The sequence below is a fragment of the Lolium rigidum genome, unplaced genomic scaffold (genome assembly GCF_022539505.1).
Source record: "Lolium rigidum isolate FL_2022 unplaced genomic scaffold, APGP_CSIRO_Lrig_0.1 contig_10342_1, whole genome shotgun sequence".
In the NCBI taxonomy this organism is placed as follows: domain Eukaryota; kingdom Viridiplantae; phylum Streptophyta; class Magnoliopsida; order Poales; family Poaceae; genus Lolium; species Lolium rigidum.
In genome coordinates this window covers 78595-97705 of record NW_025899792.1, presented here as the reverse complement: position 1 = coordinate 97705, position 19111 = coordinate 78595, and positions in this window count along the sequence as shown.

Below are 19111 nucleotides of genomic sequence, written 5' to 3'. Positions count from 1 at the left end.
ACTTCTTCAGCCTGATGTCTGTTAAATTGTACATGAAATGCGTGATGTAATCCTTTTAAGCTTCATCTGAAGTGCGTGAAGTATCATGTGGTCTTTTGTTTCATTTGTAGAACGAGGATATTCATGTGCTCGATTATGGTGTTCTGTAGGACATAAAAGATTTATTTTTGAGTAAATTTCACTTTCACCTCTTATTTGTGCTCGAGTAATTCATCTTACCACATGCAAGAAGTATTTTCTCAAGTTATCCAATTAAATAAGTGTATGCTATATTTTAACAATAAACCACCATTTCACAATATGGGCCCACATACCAGACCCATCTAATGTGTTTTAAGGACGCAAGATTACAAAATAACAAGATGCTTATATAAAGTACTCGGAGTGAAAGATCAAGATTTTGCCTACATAGATGTTTTAAAAATTATTGCAGATTTGGCCTAAAACAATGCAAAATCAATCTAATGTTAATTTTTCACGCATAAAACCAAACATATGGTAGGCTCATCAATTTAAGCTAAGCAAGATGAGAATAAGAGATAAACAAGATATGTGAACTTAAAGCTCAATGGTTATCACAAGAAAATAACATCGGGCATAGACATAACTGAGGCATGCAGAGATTAAGATGTATATCCATGTTCACTCCCACGAAGGACAACCTCCCCCCCCCCCCACAACACACACACACATGCTATGAAAGTTCACATTATTCTTGTCGATCGGAGGATCCCTTTTCCCTTTCACCCCACCACTGTTCGTGAGAGGCGAAAAGGAGGCGTCCAGGTCCCCTCGTTCCGTCGGTGGCCAGGCCGTGGTTTCCCTCCCTCTCCGGCGTCCGCTTCGGCGGCGGGAGAGTGGGGGAAACCCGGATCTGTGTCTCCGGCGTGTAAATAGTAGGGTTAGGTCTCCTTTCGGCGGCGATTTGGTGGAGGTGTTGCCGGCGTTTGGAGTTGGTCCCCTGCATCTCGATCTCCACCCCGGCGGCGTTGTTGGCGTCGCTGGTGAGCTTGCTGGGGGTAGTCTGGCTTTGGGCGGTGCCGGCGAAGTGGCGGTGCTGGCGTTGCTCGGCCTTTTGGTCCTCTGGTTCCTCCGCTGCTTCGGAGGTGCTTGGCTGCGGCGCCGCCGAGGGAACCTGGAGGTCTGCGCAGCAGCCTGGCCTCGGCCGAGGCTATCAGGCGGTGATCTGCTCTGGAGCGGTTCTGTGGTTGATGGAGGGCGTCTTCGTATTCTGATCTGGTGTCTTCCGGATGTGGCGAGGGCGAGGCGGCGGTGGCTCAGGGTTTCATCCCCACCGATGCTCTTTCTTCGTCGTCGATTCCGGCGTCGGCCGGATGTTTTCTGCGGTGTTTCAGCGTTTGCTTTTGAGCTTCGCGTCGTCCGAGGCGTGTGGTGGGCTCGTCGGTTTCTTCGCCGGATTCGATCCGGTGCTGCTTCAGCTCGACGAAGACGAGTTGGTTGGTGGTTGTGCACAGGATCCTGCTGGGGCTTCTTTGTTATTTTTGTTTTAGCCAGGGTTCTTTTTGCTCTTTCTCCAGGACAGGTGGCCTTCTGGTGCCTTCGTGAGTGTGAGTGCGTGTGTTGCTGCTGTAACTTTGCCTTTTATCTATGAACACGTGCTTTTTCCTTCAAAAAAAAAAAAAAAAAAAAAAAAGTTCACATTATTCTCCGCTCCGTGAAGTTAGGTCACCTTCTTATTGCTACCTTTTCCTCCACTCTAGAGATTGCATGCAAGCTCCACAACCACTCCAAAAGTTCCACGAAGGATAAGCACATGCCTCTTCACAATATTTCACGAAGAGGTTATCACACACCTGCCAAACCAAAGAGGATTTCACCATCCAAGAGTAACAACCTCATCTCCCACTCGAACCAATCAAAATGGTGAGCTCAACACTATGCATAAATGTAAAGAAAGAACACCAAGGAATGTGATGGCTTTTACGTCAAACTCTTTTTCAACAAAACTTGGGTTTTTGTGAAAGCTAACAACAAGATCTATATAATCAAGGCTATAAAATCCAAGAAATAGTAAGAGAGAAGTACAGAGAATGGACATGTGTGAAACCTCTGTAAAAGAAGAACCGATAAAAATCCCCAACACCAAAACGCAAAAGAAGATCCATTTGAATTACGTTTCCATGAACTTGGTGTTTTTGGAAGGCCAAGCTAAAGTACCTCACATAGAGAAACACCAAGAAGCAACAAATTATAGATATGCAAAGCATGCAAATGATTGAGCTCTCTATGACAGTGTGATCAAAATATTCAACTGAAAGCCTCTCTTGATAGTGCGACTATCTATCCTATAACCCAGTCTTCCAACAAACACCTTGACCAAAAAGAAAATTCTAGTCAGGATGCACCTTTGCCATGTGCATGCCACTTGATCATATATAATGACTATGTTGTATGCTTCATTGAAGCCGGAATGCTTCGGTTGATCGTTTTTGATAGGTGAAGAGTCACAATTTGTTCCCTCATAAACCACTATAGGATATACTCATTCGCAAGGTCATGAAACACGGGTGAAAGGACACGAATTCCTCCTAGAGGAGGGAGAAATAGGCGGTTTAAAACTTTTACGAGATGAGCTTAAACTAATGTGGAGTAAAAATATCGTTTCATTTCTCAAGCAAATTAAAAAAAACCTATATAACTATGGTTGACCTATGTGCACCAAAAAACTTATGTTAAGCAGGACCAGCAACTATGTGATAGCAAGATATATAACTTCAAGCACAAAGGCTACACAAAGTAAAGAGCTCGGTTATAAGAATAACCGAGGGGATGCGGAGACGATGATGTATGCCAAAGTTCACACCGTTGTAGATGTTAATCTTCGTTGCAGCGGTGTGAGGCACAATACTCCCCAAACGCCACGATGGCTAGTCGTATTATCCTCGAGCCTTCCCACCGAAAGGGAATCCCTCGATCTACTATGGAACCTTGATGGTGGTCACCAAACTCGTACAATCTTGGGGCAATCTACACAACTTAATTAGATGCTCCAAAGAAATCCGCTGCAAAAGGCCTCAAGCTTGAGGCAAACTCCACAAATTAATTAGAGGTCTCAAGAACACCGCTAAGATCACCAAGCCGTCTAGGGTCCAAGGACCTAAGAGGAAAAAGCTCCGCGTACAAGAACCTAAAGAGATCAACTCACGAACTCTCACTTCCACATATTATTGTAGAGAACTCAAACAGATGCACCAAATACAATGTCAAGTCCTCCACTCCCAAATTCCACCATAACTACAAAAGTTGTTGGAGAATAAGAGAGGAAGAACAAAGAAGGAGAACACCAAATTTCTCCAAGATCCAGATCTAAATATTCCCACATAAAGAGGGGATTTTAATTGGTAGGATTATAGATCTAGATCTCCCATGTCTTTTCCCTCAAGAAGATGCAAAAATCATTGGAGGGATTGAGAGAAACACAAGTTTAAGAGATCAACAATGGAGGAGGAAAATCATGCTCCTGACTTGCTAAAACGTTGGGGAACCATTGGGGGAGAAGGGCCCCTTAAATAGGTTCCCCGAAAACTAACCATTATGTGCTGATTCACGCACGAGCGGTACTACCTCCCAAGCGAGTGGTAGTATTGCTCCTTGTCGGGGGGATGACCCCCGGTAGGTCAAGACTATGGAAAATATGGCAAGATAAGATACTTATAAACCGGATCAAAAGGTAATCTGGATTGTGAAAGTTCGGCTTAAGAGACTGTTGGGTGTTATGTTCTGGTATACCGGGAGGGGTATGCCGGAGTAAGGGGAACCGGCGATATCTAAGCCGGAGACTCTCCCAGGAAACCAAAGTCTAGGATACTAAAACGATACCAGTCCGGTTTACTCCGGCTATATCAATTTGGATCCGGCATAACCTGAACGGCAGTATGTCGGCACCCTAGTCAAAGATTCCCTCTAGGGCCAAAGGACAAGCTAAGCAGTTCAGCTATAAACGAAGCTCTGAAGCCAAAGCATCTTGATGATGAACAAAGCAACCGTAGGCCGACCAAGGGGGGTCACCAGACAAGGGCAGCAGAAGGGAACGTCACACCTGAAGCCAAAGAAGCTTTATGAAGTAGGCTTAGCTAGGCAAAGATTCCACTAGGGTTCCTTCCTTTGTAAGCCACCCCTCCCCTATATAAGGAGGGGGCATTCCCCTTGTGCGGGAGAGACCTCGATTGGCTAGTTTTACCGTACGCTTCATCTTCAACCTCTGGCTCTAGGCTAAGTTCAAACCCTGTAGCTCCTTGTGAGAATCGAATACAAAGAGTATGTTGGAGTAGAGCTTCTTGTTCACACTCTCCCTTCCTTAATCTTCCCCTCCTCCGGTCCCCTCGGTACACATCGGCCCCAAGATAAGCCTACCCATGGCATCTGTTGTATCACCACGACGACAGTTGGCGCCCACCGTGGGGCCGGAAGTTGTGCTGGCGGGGGTCCATATTCGGACGAAGTTCATCACCGCCTCCGGCGAGCGTCTGGTTTCTGGCCTCATCCAGAGACTCGGCTCGCTAGACTTCGTCAGCGACAACGCCAGCAGCTTCGCCAACGGCACCAAGTTCCCCAGGAATGGCGGTGTCATGCTCTTCGGCTCACACCGTGTCTACCTCGGCACTGTGCCGGAGCCCCGGTATCCATCAGTGGTGCCGGATCCACCAAGGCAAGCAGTTGCCCGCGGGTCGCGCACCGATCGCACCGCTGGCAGCGTCGAGGTGATGATGGCCGGTCCGGCAGATGCAGGCAAAGGAGCAGCCGGTGAGAGTGACGCGCCCATCAAGTTCGGGCGCCAGGCAAAGCACCCACTCGAACGGGATGAGAACATCGCCGGCACCTCCAACGTGCAGCCTGTGGCAACTCCGCTCCAAACCGCCATGAGCGTGTTGGCAACGCCCATCGCGCCCAATGCCGATGCCGCACCAACTCAAGCCGAACTGGACGCGCAGCGGCAAATGATTCTTAATGGAGCCGCCGACATCTCCCGCGCTCAGCAGGAGCTCAACCTAACCCTACGTGAGTACAATGCAGCACATGGCTTTGCTTCAGTTAGTGCAAGTCCTGCTAGAGTAGCTGCTACCCGGCTTAGAGGTCGTAACCTAGACAAGGACTTGCGCCGGGAAGTTCTTTCCGGTAAATCTATGTCGTTATCGCTTGCCCCGGCAGAGAAGCCTAAGTATAGTAGTCCAGGTAAAACTCATAGGGCTGCTAGAGCTGCAGTAGAGGCATGTGATTCTCTGTCGGGTGACACTCTTGCAAAACAGCATGCCCGGGTTAAAGAGTTGCTTGATATGGCTGCTGAGCAGAATGCAGAAGTTTCCCGGAGCAAGAAAGCTGCAGGCGCATCTCAGGTTGTTCATTCGGCTAGAAATGTCGGAAGTAAGTCGCATGGGTAGGCCTCGTCCCCCCATCCTGACAGAAGGAAAGAAAATATGGGAATGCCCACCAGATGGCGGTGTATGATCCAGTTTTAGCCGAGAAACAGAAAGTTGAGCAATACTATGCCGACAGGAAAAGCCAATGGGGCAGGTCATGGCTATGTCGTAAACGCTCATGCCGGAAATGGCGAAATTGGGCAAAACTATCGACCAGCGAGGGCTGCATATGCTAGAGTGGATATTCCACCGCCAAGTTATCCAAGGGCAAACGCAGCAGCACCAAGCCGGTATGATGAGGGTGATTCAGGGTTGGAAAGAATCGATTACCACAGAAATCCTCTGGGAGAACGTGTGGGAGACAGCTGCCTGCCGGAACAAGACGTGCGGCATAAACTGGACAGAGTATACTTGTTCGAGATGATTGAAGCTGAAGGCCCACCTGGTCCGCCATGTTTTGGCCCCCGGATCATGAGGGAAGAACCTCCGGTTCGTAACTTTCAGTTGCCCCGGGACACAACAACTTATGACTGCAGCACTAAGCCGGAAGCTTGGCTCGCGGACTACATCACAGTGGTAAATGTCGCTAGAGGAGGTGGAACAGCTGCTGGAGGAGGAAACCGGCGTTGGGCGGTAAGATTCATACAGTCGGTGCTAGTTGGACCGGCAAGCATTTGGCTGAATAACTTGCCAAAAGGAAGCATACATGGATGGATTGATTTCGAAGAGGCCTTCGTCAGTAACTCAGGAGGCCAAATCACCCGCAGCAGCTCGCCATGTGCCAGCAGCGCGAGAACGAAACCGACCGGGAATATCTAACTTGGTTGAGTTCAACAAGAAACTCTTGCGAAGATGTGATAGAAGCTCAAGCCATCAGTTGGTTCTGCAACGGATCCAGGAGAGGCTCACCACTGTGGCACAGGCTGCAGAGAAACATGCCAACTAATTTGGCTGAAATGATCCGGGTGGTAGATAGCTATGCGTTGGGAGATCCAATGCAGCCGGCAATCGCGACTGATCCGCTGTCGAGATACCCGCCGCGCCAAGACCACTACCGGAATAACAACAACCACAACAAAAGAAGGGAAGATTTTCCGAATAGAAGATACGGGATGCAGCAGGTGGCAGTAGTGCAAGATAACTCGGAAGCCGGTGGAAGCCAAAAGCAAAAAACAGGAGGTCAGCCGTGGGGTGGCCTGAAGAAGCAATGGAGAGAGAAGAAACCTTGGCATGATCAGCCCAAGTACACCATGGAATCCACAATGGATCAGCCGTGCCGGTGGCACATACTCCTAACCCAACTAAGCCGGCGAATCATTTAACAAAAGATTGCTCCTGGACCCGGAGATTGATGAAAGAAGGCTTAGATATGTTGCCACCGCCACCTCCGCTTACTGGGGCAAATGCGCAACCAGTTCAAGCGCAGCCAAACCGGCCACATCAGCAGGAAGGAGTTCATCATGTGGCACAAGGGAATAACAACAATACAGCGCCTCAAGCACCCCAAGGCCGGAATGTGTACCATGATCCAGACATGTGCTACGTGGTCTTCGCGACCAAATCAATGGCGGCAAAGTGTGCATCGCCGTTCCATGGAAGTGAATGCCGTCATACCGGCAGTGCTGAGATTTATGCTATGGTCGGAACAAGAGATCACTTGGTCCTTCAAAGATCATCCGAAGGTGATGCCTAATCCGGGTGGATACGCTCTCGTGGTGGATCCCATCATGCACGGGCCATCATCGTGAGTCCGGTTCAGCAAAGTGCTGGTGGACAATGGCATCGGCATCAACATCATGTACCGGCATACCATGCACACGCTGGGCATAACTCAAAACATGCTGGAGCCGAGTCACACGACATTCAGCGGCATAGTTCCGAGATTATCCTGCTCCCCGATGGGCAGAGTCCAGGTTGATGTGCTATTTGGCGGCCAGGATAACTGCCGCGTGGAGAACATTCTGTTTGAAGTGGTTGATCTGGACAGCCCTTACCATGCCCTGCTAGGAAGGCCGGCATTGGCGAAGTTCATGGCCTCAACCCATACATCTTACCTGAAGATGAAGATACCGGCACCCAACGGTCCAATAACTGTGGTGGGCAACTACAAGGTCTCGCTAGAAACTGCTTCATCCGGATCAAACTTGGTCGAATCACTGGTCATAGCAGAAGAGAAGAGGAGGATTCAAACTGCTATCGCGCTGGCACAATCATCCCAGCTGAACTTAGCGGCACCGAGCAGCCCGCTTGGAGGAACGTCATTCAAGCCATCAAAGGAGACAAAGGACATCGTGCTGGACCCGGCATACCCGGAGCGCACCGTTCGCATCGGTGCCGTTCTGAGCGAGGCATAGGAAAACGCGCTCGTCAACTTCCTCTGTGAGAATCAGAACATCTTCTCCTGGTCTACTGATGACTTGGTGGGTGTACCGAGGGAGTTGTCTTAGCACTCTCTGAATGTCCGGAAACACACTAAGTTGGTAAAGTAGCCCTTGCGCCGCTTTGCTGAAGACATGAGGAAGATCATCGGTGAAGAAGTCACCAAGCTACGGGTATCCGGCTTCATTGTGGAAGTCCTACATACCTAATGGCTGGCAAATCTCGTGTTGGTCGAAAAGAAGAAGGAAGAAGACCCGAAGGCACCGAAGGCTTGGCGCATGTGCATTGACTACATGCACCTGAACAAGGCCTATCCCAAAGACATGTTCCCATTACCCCAAATTGATCAGATGATCGATTCCGCTGCTGGTTGTGAACTGTTGTCGTTTCTGGATACTTACTCTGGTTTCCACCAGATTCCCCTAAAAAATGAAGATCAAATAAAAACTGATTTCATTACCCCGCACGAGGCTTACTGCTATGTCACTATGCCTTTTGGTTTGAGAAATGCTGGCGCAACACACCAACGTTGTATGCAAAAATGCCTTCACAACCAAAGCGATAAAAACGTGCAAGTGTATGTCGATGATGTCATGATAAAAACGAAAGTAAAAGATACTCTGATCGATGATCTACGAGAAACATTTGATAACCTGAGGAGATCCCGGATGAAACTTAACCCGGAAAAAATGCACCTTGGGAGTGCCAGCCGGAAAGTTACTCGGTTTCTTGGTTTCAAGCCGCGGCATAGAGGCTATTCCGGTTAAAATCTGAGCCATCGAAAGAATAGAGTTACCCCAATGTCTGAACGATGTGCAAAAATTTATTGGGTGTTTGGCATCCTTAAGCCGGCTGGGAGAAAAAGTCTTGCCCTTATATGCGTTGATGAAAAAGTCGGACACTTTTGTCTGGACTTCGCAGGCCGATGCGGCATTCAAAGAGCTAAAAAAGATGTTGGCCACCGCGCCAATACTTGCATTACCTTTGGAAAAGGAACCCATGATGCTTTACATAGCAACAACAAACCGGGTTGTAAGTGTTGTGGTTGTGGTGGAAAGAGAAGAGGAAGGAAAAACCATGCAGAGACCGGTATACTACCTGAGCGAAGTGCTCTCCCTCTCAAAACAAAATTACCCACACTACCAGAAAATGACTTATGGAGTGTTCATGCACCACAAAACTCAAGCATTACTACGAGGAACACCCGATGACTGTGGTATGCGAGGCTCCTATTTTGGAGATCATCGGCAACAAAGATGCAAGCGGTAGGAACACAAAATGGACAATTCAGTTGTCACCTTATGTGCCGCTATACAAGAGAAGAGATGCAATTAAGTCGCCTGCACTGGCAGATTTCCTGGTGGATTGGGCCGAGATGCAGTATAAGCTGCCTAAGCCGGAAACAGAATACTGGAGGATGCATTTTGACGGATCAAAGCACAAGGAAGGACTTGGATCCGGAGTAGTTCTCACCACATCAAAGGGGGACAACTTGAAATATGTGTTGCAGGTACATTTCAGGGCATCAAACAATGTCGCTGAGTATGAAGCTTTAGTCGATGGACTCAAGGTGGCAAAAGAAGTCGGAGTACGCCGAATCATATGCTACGGTGACTCGAATCTGGTGGTGCAACAGTGTTTCGGAGATTGGGACGCGAAGGATGCCAACATGGCATCATACCGATTCTATGTGTAGCAAATTGCCGAATTCTTTGAAGGGTGCGAGTTTCTCCATGTGCCGCAGGCAGAAACAACGCAGCTGACACTTTGTCTAAGCTGGGATCATCCATGCAAGAAATTCCTCCCGGAATAGCCCTATCCCACCTAAGGAAGCCGTCAATCAAACCAAGTCCAGAATCCGAATCAATCTTTGTTCCGGAACCACATGTTGTTATGATGGATATTGACAAGGTGAACCCGGGGACTGCCACATCTAACCCGGGGACTTCAGGGTCAAAACCGGAAGAAACTATGTCGGTGGACAGCATGGAGGTCGATGTGCCGGTCTTCGTTGTTCGAGAAGCGCCATCATGGGTAAAGCCGATCATGGAATTCCTGGTCAACAGCGGTTTACCGGATGACGAAGCTGAGTCGAGGAGGATCCAAAGGAGGTCCAAAGCTTACACCATCATCAATGTAGAGTTGTACAAGAGAAGCGTGACAGGAGTGCTGCAGCGCTGTGTGGAGCCAGAAGAAGGAAAAGAAATGCTCCAAGAGATCCACCAAGGAGAATGTGGGCATCAGGCCCCATCCAGAGCATTGGTTGCCAAAGTGTTCCAGCAAGGGTTCTACTGGCCCACGGCTTTGGAGGATGCTGAGGATATGGTACGGAAGTGCAATGGATGCCAAAGATATAGCAAGCAAAACCACACCCCAGCCTCCGGCTTAAAAACAATTCCGATAACTTGGCCGTTTGCGGTTTGGTGCCTGGACATGGTTGGACCATTCCAGCCGGCGCGAGGAAACATGACTCACATCTTGGTCATGGTGGACAAGTTTACCAAATGGGTGGAGGTCAAACCAATTCGGAAGTGCGATGGACACATGGTTGTGAAGTTCTTGAAGGACATCATCCTGCGGTATGGTTACCCGCACAGCATTATCACTGACAATGGCACAAACTTTGCCAAGGGGGAATTTTCATGGTTCTGCGAGGATAACAAAATCCAGCTTGATATTGCCTTAGTGGCACATCCTCAAGCCAGTGGGCAAGTGGAAAGGACGAATGCCCTTGTGCTGTCCGGAATAAAGCCCTGGCTTATTGAGCCGCTGGAAAAAACTCCAGGATGCTGGCTTGATGAGTTACCATCTGTGTTGTGGAGTCTAAGGACCACATCAAACCGGTCAACCGGATACACACCATTTTTCATGGTATATGGAGCACAAGCGGTCATACCAACCGTCATTCTTCATGACTCACCACGAGTTCAACTCTATACAGAGGAAGAGGTCAAAGAGTCCCGAGAAAATGATGTCGACTTGCTCGAAGAACAGAGAGAATTGACACTCGCCAGATCAGCTATATATCAGCAAAACATCAGACGCTATCATAGTCGGAAGGTAAATCCAAGAGTGTTCCAAGAAGGAGACCTAGTGCTACGTCTAGTGCAATGCACTGCAGGACAGCACAAGCTCGCACCCCCATGGGAGGGACCATTCATAGTGAGCAAGGATCTGCACATTGATGCTTACTATCTCATAGATGCACATGATGCCAAGAAAGGAAGGAAGGATAGGTCGGGTGAGGAAACCAAATGCCTATGGAATGTAGCTCTTCTTCGCCCTTTCTATTCCTGAAGATGTAATGTAAGGAGTTCTTGTACCTTTTCAATATTTGCTATGAATTAAATGCTGGCACCTCGAATGAATCTCGGGGACTGCCTTTACCACAATTGCATGTAATGTGTTTATTTTTTCTGTATGCCGGTTGGCTTGTTTGAAATTTTCTTTTCCGGTTTAGTAATGTGTTTAACCCGAAGGTGAGTCTTTGACTTAGCTGTTGTCCGCAACCCGGCTTCATGGCAAGCAAGAAAAACCGGAAGGATCTAAACACACGAAAAATGAAAGAGAAGATAACAACAAGCAATCCAGAATAAAATTTAACTAACCCCATTTATACCGTTTTTTTGCAAAATTTTCAAGCTACTCGAAGTTTTTTCTCTAAGTTCAAGAAATTGTTTGTTTGGCAAAAAGACTTTGGACCTCATACGTCAAAACACCCAAAAGACGTAGACAGAGCCAAGGTCAAAGAACTAAACAATCATTAGATTGAACTCGGGATCGAACCCGTAGTACTGACATAAAAGGTTCAAACGGCATAACCTAACAAGTTCGGAAAAACCAAAAGGACTTAAACTGTATATTACATCACCAAACCCGGCATATCGGGCATTTCACGAATTGTTTTTTGAGACAGGATCAAAGTGTATCAGGCAGAATCGAATTCAGGAGCATCTGGTGAAGAACTTTCAGGGGCTTGGCTAGAAGCAGTCGATTCATTGTTGGTGTTTTCATCCTGGGCGTTTTCTTCACCCTCCTCCTCCTCCTCGTCATCACTTTCCTCATCTTCAAGATCTGCAGGCGTCGGTATAAAGGTGCTTGTAGGAGCATAGTGCGCAACTTGGTAAGCTCGCTCACGGCGCTTGGTAGTAAGAACCGGATTGGTGTCAGTGGGAGCACCGCCGTGCAGCGTGGCCAGAGCGTCGAGATCCAGACCTTCATACCATGAGTAGACAAACCGGAGAGCAGTGTCGGCACCAGAGCGTGCGGTAGAGAGTTGCCACTCATGGAGCCGGGCACCACACTCCATCAGCCGAGCACCGATGGCATCAACAAGGTTTGGGACCTTTTCCCCAGGCCAGAGGCACTTGAAGGCACGGATCGCAGCATACGGAAGCTTACCAAGCTTGATCATGTAGGTTACACGAGCTGAAAGGGCGGTGATGTACTCTTCTGTAGTCCAGGTAGCAACATCAGAAGCCGGATCTTCAATCCGGGTCTTAGCAACGGCCGCTTCGGCACGTGCCTGTGACTCCGGGAAAGTGACTGCGGAAAAGAACAAGAAATACCGGTATAAGAACAAACCGGCAAGATAGGAAAAATTACAAGGAAGAAGAGAAACACTTACTCCGGATTTTCTCATCCAAGTCCTTCATGATCTTAGCCTGCGCGATCTGGACCATTTCGAGTTGATTGTTCCGCTGCCTCTCTAGCTCACGTAGCTTCCTTTCGGCTTCCAAGTCCGTGAATAGCTGATCCTGTACTTCCTTGATCTCTTGCACATGCATCTCAATTAGCGCGGTTTTAGCATCCTCCACCTCTGCGGTGACCCAGCATACCACTGGATGTTGTAGTATACAAGTCGTTGATATGATCTTCATGAAGGAACTTCTTCACAAATATCACATCCCTCAGAGTAGTACAAAAAAAACATTGCAGGTCATAACACTCTAGATTATATTACAATCATGGTCTTAACAAGTTGGTATTCTCACAGGTCCGATGAGAACACCCTAAGATACTACTGAAGTAATGTTACAACTTGACATAAAGATTAAAATGAGCTCAGCAACTTATTTAGGTAAGCTACTACGCTGCTCGGCTCTAAGATAGCTAGGGTAAGACACTACTCCTCTGCCTCATTGTTTTCAGCTCCGTAGAGTATCCCGTAGTCCACGCCTTCCACTCCTCCGGATAGATCAGGTTCCTCGTAGACCAGTTCGTAGTCTCCTTCTGGTGCTCCGTCGGTGGCCTCCACTTCATTTTCACAGTCTGGAAAGGGTGTCGAAAGAAAGTGAGTACAGAGGTACTCAGCAAGTTCAAAAGAGAAAAGGTGTTTGATGCACTAGCTACGACCATTGATCAAAAAATCTCAGGTCAATGCATGTTTCGAAAACATTTCTTCAAAAGGTTTATTTTATTCTGAAAACTATGCCTACCAGTCTTCATAGGTTGAACAGAACTTCACGGAGTTTCTTTCCTGCCACGTTCGTAGTTCCCTTCCCGGAACAGGGAGTGACAGCCACAATTTGATACACTCTGCAGAGGTGCGTTACTTTTCTCATAAGAGAACTTACCCTTGATACCATCCGAGAAGCGTTTCTCCTCCACACTTCCTTGGTGTGGGGCTAGGTGTAAGATCCAAGCATATCACTTCCTTCTCCGCGACCCTGCATACCCACCCTTTTGTCCATCCGTACATCCCCGGTAGACATCTCCCGATCATACGGCTTTACCCCCGATGTACTATGGAGAATCCCTCATAGACGGTAGAGCCTCTCATCCACATGGATGGGGATTTAAAAGGATTTTCCAACATATTGCGGTGTTATCCCAACACTCGGCCAGGCTCTATCAAGTTCGTTGATATGCAAGAGGGAAAAGATACAGCTGACTTCCCTAGAGCCATTATATATCTCATGGTTAACGTGAATTGTACGACGCTATAATCACTAGACGGCATTGGTGATTAGTCCTATATTAGTAGAACCCTTGCAATGGAACCTCCACCATATCAACACATGCCATGGTTCCATTGCCCACCACATAGTCATATTCATAATTGGAAAAGTAACATTTCATTTTCAATGCAGGAATGATAAGTATAGTAATTTTGCGGGTAAATTGATATAAAATAATCAAGATGACATGAGCAAGATGAACTTTCCTGGTGACTGCGAGATAATGCAGTTCGATGTGTTTGATGGAACCTGGACCTCGTGTTCTGTAAAGAAGCATCATTGTCCGGTAAGGACAATGTTATAAAATCCAAATGATGTAGGCATGGGTGTATTATTTCATGTTGAATCCCTTACCCTGGATTTTTAGGTTTCAGTTAAGTATTTATGCCTTTGGCAGTAATTTACAAATTCTTTAAATCCTTTAACATTGTTTTCCTTTCTAAAAAGAAAAGGATTTAAGAATAATAGAATTTTCCTTTGGAACATATTTATTTCAAATAAAGAATTTGAAATAATAGAGTTTTCCTCCTTTTGGAAATAAAAGGATTTTTGGAATATTGAGATATTTCCTTTTTGGAAAATATTAAATCTTTAAAAGAAAAGACTTGGAATAATAGAATTACTTTTGAAAACATTTGAATAACAAATATTAGAATCCATTTGGAATTTTCCTTGATTTTTAAATCCAACGAAAATTGCAAATTTAAAATACCAAGTTCATATTTAAATTCAAAAATTCCAAATTTTGAACTTTTGTTGTAAATTCTATTTCTTATTTTATTATTGTTAAGAATAATTTTTAATTCATTAATCCCATTTTTCTTGGATTTTTAGAGGTATTTATCATTATTTATAATTTGGTAGAATTCAAAGGTTATTTTTAAAAAATAAAAAGACTAAAATACCCCGCTGGCCCAATTGGGCCAGCCCACTAAGGCAGCCCATTTGGGCCAGACCAAAACGGTTCGGTGGGAATCGAACACGTCGGCCCACCTCTGTCACTCGCCTCTCTCTCTCTCACGCTCGCAAACCTTAACCCTATTGGCGACCTCCGAGACGATGGCGTCGCCGCCATGGTCGCCGCCTTGCTCCGGTCGTCTCCGGCGGTGCTAGGGCTCGCCGTGGGTCTCAATCGACGTAGCGCACGACGGCGCACCTCCTCATCCGCGTCGATCTGAATTCTTCTTCCTCTGTGGCTCGTGTGCGTGCTCGACCTCGACAGACGCCGACGAGTTCCTCGGCGATCTCCGTCGATCTGCATCCCCTCGACACTCCTGCGTGTTCGCCGCCTCTCACGCTGGCGGTGCGTGGTCTGGCACTGGCCTGCCCACGGTTTGGCGCCGCCGTGGCTAGCCGTGCCACCGTGCCGCCATGGTTGCCTCCATGAATCACAGGTAACCTCTTGCTACTCCTCTCCATCCTCTTCTTCTGCTTGATCTGCTCGAGTTATGTCTTCTAGATCCTCTCATGCGTATGTTGCTGCTGCTCTTGGGCTTGCTGTGCTTGCTATGCTTGCTGTGCTTGCTGCCTAAGCCTACTGATGCCATATGCTTCACTATCCATGCCTACTGGTGCTATGATTATGCATGTGTGTAAGTCTTACTGGTTCACTGTGCTAGGCCTATCCTATTTTTACATGTTCTTGTGTTGTTCATATGCTCACTAGTGCTTGTTCATATGCTTACTAGTGCTTGTTCATCCTATTCTATCCAGTGACACTTATGTTCTATGCAATTGCTTGCTAATGGTCTTGTTATTGACCTAGGCTAGCATTCCTGACACTTGTGGTGTTAGTGATGCTTTCCTATGCCTGTATAGGATCCATTTGATCCATTTTTGGATCACTCCATGCTTGTGATGCTTTGCTGTGCCATGTGCTTCATCTAATTGATCTAATTGATCCAATTGATCAACAGATGCTAGTGGTTAGCTACTGGTTTGATCCTTGGCTAATTGAATTGCTTACTCTAGCTACTGTTGTGACTTATGCTTGCTCTAGCTGATGCACAAGTGTGTGTGTGTGTGTGTGTGCTGTTGTTGATGTCCATAGCTCATTGGACAAGATCCAATGGCTAGGATGCAATGGTTCATGGTACTGTTGCCTCTCAGTAATGCTATTGCATTGTTAATGCATGGATTATTGTATATTCATGCCTTGGTAAATTATTTATGGATGATGATAGGGCAAAGGTGTCCGATCTTTCGATGAGAGTATGATAGCGTCGATTTCTTGGTGGAGTTTGTGCTTGACGATCCGACTACACGTGCAAAGCTCGTGCGCCAATGCAATCGCTAGGACAATCTCCGGGAGTTACTGATCTTGCGGTTGCGCGATCAGCCTGACCAGCGAGGGTCTTAATTCCTACCTGAAATCGAGAACAAGTAAGAACTAAAGATGCAATCAGAATATTGCGAATATAGATGAAAGCTTTATTGAAAAGGTGGGATTCCGAATAGTCGGTCTTGTTCAGGGCGTTGGCCTCAAAAGAAGTACACGAGAGTTGCAGCAATGGCTAACTTTTAATCTAATCAAAATCCGAGTCTAAACGTGACGGCTATGGGGGTATTTAAAGGAGGAAAAGGTGGGGTTTCGGCCAGCCATACGTATGGTGGCCGAACCAAACCCTAGAAGGCCTTTCCCCTTCAATACGGACTCTAAAAAGTGGCTGACTTAATTCCTGAGAAAATAACATGGGCCTGGCCCAAAACTAAAGGTGACGCAGCACCATAACATGCTATGGACGAAATTATGAAGTGGGAAACTCTATATTTCGTCCATGTCTTCATCTCTTCTCATGGTGGCTTCAAAGTTCTGAAATCTCCACTTGCAGCGTCATCTTCAATCCTCAAATGCTTGCTGCCATCTCCTCCATGCGTGATCATGCTCCAATGCTTGTCCTCCTCATCCATGCTTGGTCCATCATTCCTAATAGTAATAAACATATCTGATTTAGGCAGCATCATATTATCATGTATGTGATGAATAGTTCCAAGAAACGAAAGTACCTGATAGTTAAGTTGTTTGGCACGAGCTCGAGTAATTGATCCTTGTATTTGTGTGGCTGTAGGTACAGCGGTTGTATCAAGAGATGGGATGTCCTCATCATGCCCCCCTTCTTGAATTGAAGTCGTCCTCGACGAAAGCTCCTCTTCTTCACCAAAGTAAGGCTTCAAATCTGCAATGTTAAATGTAGGACTAACCGGACCCAATTCCGCAGGAAGCTCAAGTTTATATGCATTATCATTTATTTTCTCTAACACCTTAAAAGGACCAGCAGCGCGTGGCATTAGTTTAGACTTGCGCAATTCAGGAAAACGATCTTTGCGTAAATGCAACCAAACAAGATCACCAACATCAAACACAACATGTTTTCTTCCTCTATCCCCAGCAATTTTATACTTAGCATCCATGCGTGCTATGTTGTCTTTAGTAGTCTCATGCAATTTTAGTATCAATTCAGCACGGTCTGTAGCATCCAAATTATTTTGCGCAGAAGATGGTAAAGGCAACAAATCAATAGGTGCACGTGGTACAAAACCATAAACAATCTCAAATGGGCACATCTTAGTGGTAGAATGCAGCGAACGATTGTAAGCAAATTCAACATGAGGTAAACATTCTTCCCACAATTTTAAGTTCTTCTTCAAAACAGCCCGCAACATAGTAGACAATGTTCTATTTACTACTTCAGTTTGTCCATCAGTTTGGGGATGACATGTAGTACTAAACAGCAATTTAGTCCCCAACTTAGCCCATAAACATCTCCAAAAATGGCTAAGAAACTTAGTATCATGATCAGAAACAATAGTATTTGGCACACCATGTAAACGAACAATTTCGCGAAAGAACAAATCAGCAACATGTGTAGCATCATCAGTCTTATGACATGGAATAAAGTGTGCCATCTTAGAAAATCGATCCACAACAACAAAGATACTATCCCTTCCCTTCTGTGTACGAGGCAATCCCAAAATGAAATCCATAGAAATATCCTCCCAAGGTACACTAGGAACAGGAAGAGGCATATATAAACCATGTGGATTAAGTCGAGACTTAGCTTTTTGACATGTAGTGCAGCGTGCCACAAATCTCTCAACATCTCGACGCATACGTGGCCAAAAGAAGTATGCAACAAGTACATCCTCCGTCTTCTTCACACCAAAGTGTCCCATCAATCCTCCTCCATGCGCCTCCTGCAACAACAAAAGACGAACGGAACCATCTGGGATGCATAGCTTGTTAGCACGGAACACAAATCCATCATTGAGGACGAATTTGTTCCATGTTCTACCATCTTTACAATTCAGCAACACATCTTTAAAATCAGCATCATGCAAGTATTGTTTCTTTATGGTTTCTAATCCAAAAATCTTGAAGTCAAGTTGAGATAGCATAGTATATCGGCGCGACAAAGCATCAGCAATAACATTATCTTTACCCTTTTTGTGTTTGATAACATAAGGAAAAGACTCAATAAACTCAACCCACTTTGCATGGCGACGATTCAACTTAGCTTGACTACGAATATGCTTCAAAGATTCATGATCAGAATGTATAACAAATTCTTTAGGCTATAAATAATGTTGCCAAGTTTCTAATGTCCGAACCAGCGCATATAATTCTTTATCATAAGTAGAATAGTTCAGACTAGGCCCACTCAATTTCTCACTAAAATATGCAACAGGTTTGCCCTCTTGTAATAACACACCTCCCAAACCAATTCCACTAGCATCACATTCAAGCTCAAAAGTCTTATTGAAATCAAGAAGTTGGAGTAATGGAGCATGTGTTAACTTATCTTTCAGAATCATGAAGGCGTCTTGTTGTGCATCGTCCCACACAAAGGGCACATCCTTCTTTGTAAGCTCATTTAGCGGCGCAGCAATGGATCCAAAATCTTTCACAAAGCGCCTATAGAAACCAGCGAGGCCAAGAAAACTCCCCACTTGTGTGACCGTCTTTGGCTGCGGCCAACTCTCAATTGCCTCAATCTTGGCTGGATCAACTTCAATTCCCTGCGCAGTAACAACATAGCCAAGAAACGCAACTCGATTGGTGCAAAAGGTGCACTTCTCAAGATTACCATACAAACGTGCATCACGTAAAGCATTGAAAACAGCACGTAAATGATCCAAATGTTCCTCCAAAGATTTGCTATAAATCAGAATATCATCAAAGTATACCACCACAAAACATCCAATAAAAGCACGTAAAACTTCGTTCATCAGTCTCATGAAAGTACTAGGTGCATTAGTTAAACCAAAAGGCATTACTAACCACTCATATAAACCGAACTTAGTTTTAAACGCTGTTTTCCATTCATCTCCTAATTGCATACGAATCTGGTGGTAACCACTACGCAAATCAACTTTAGAGAAGATAATAGAACTACT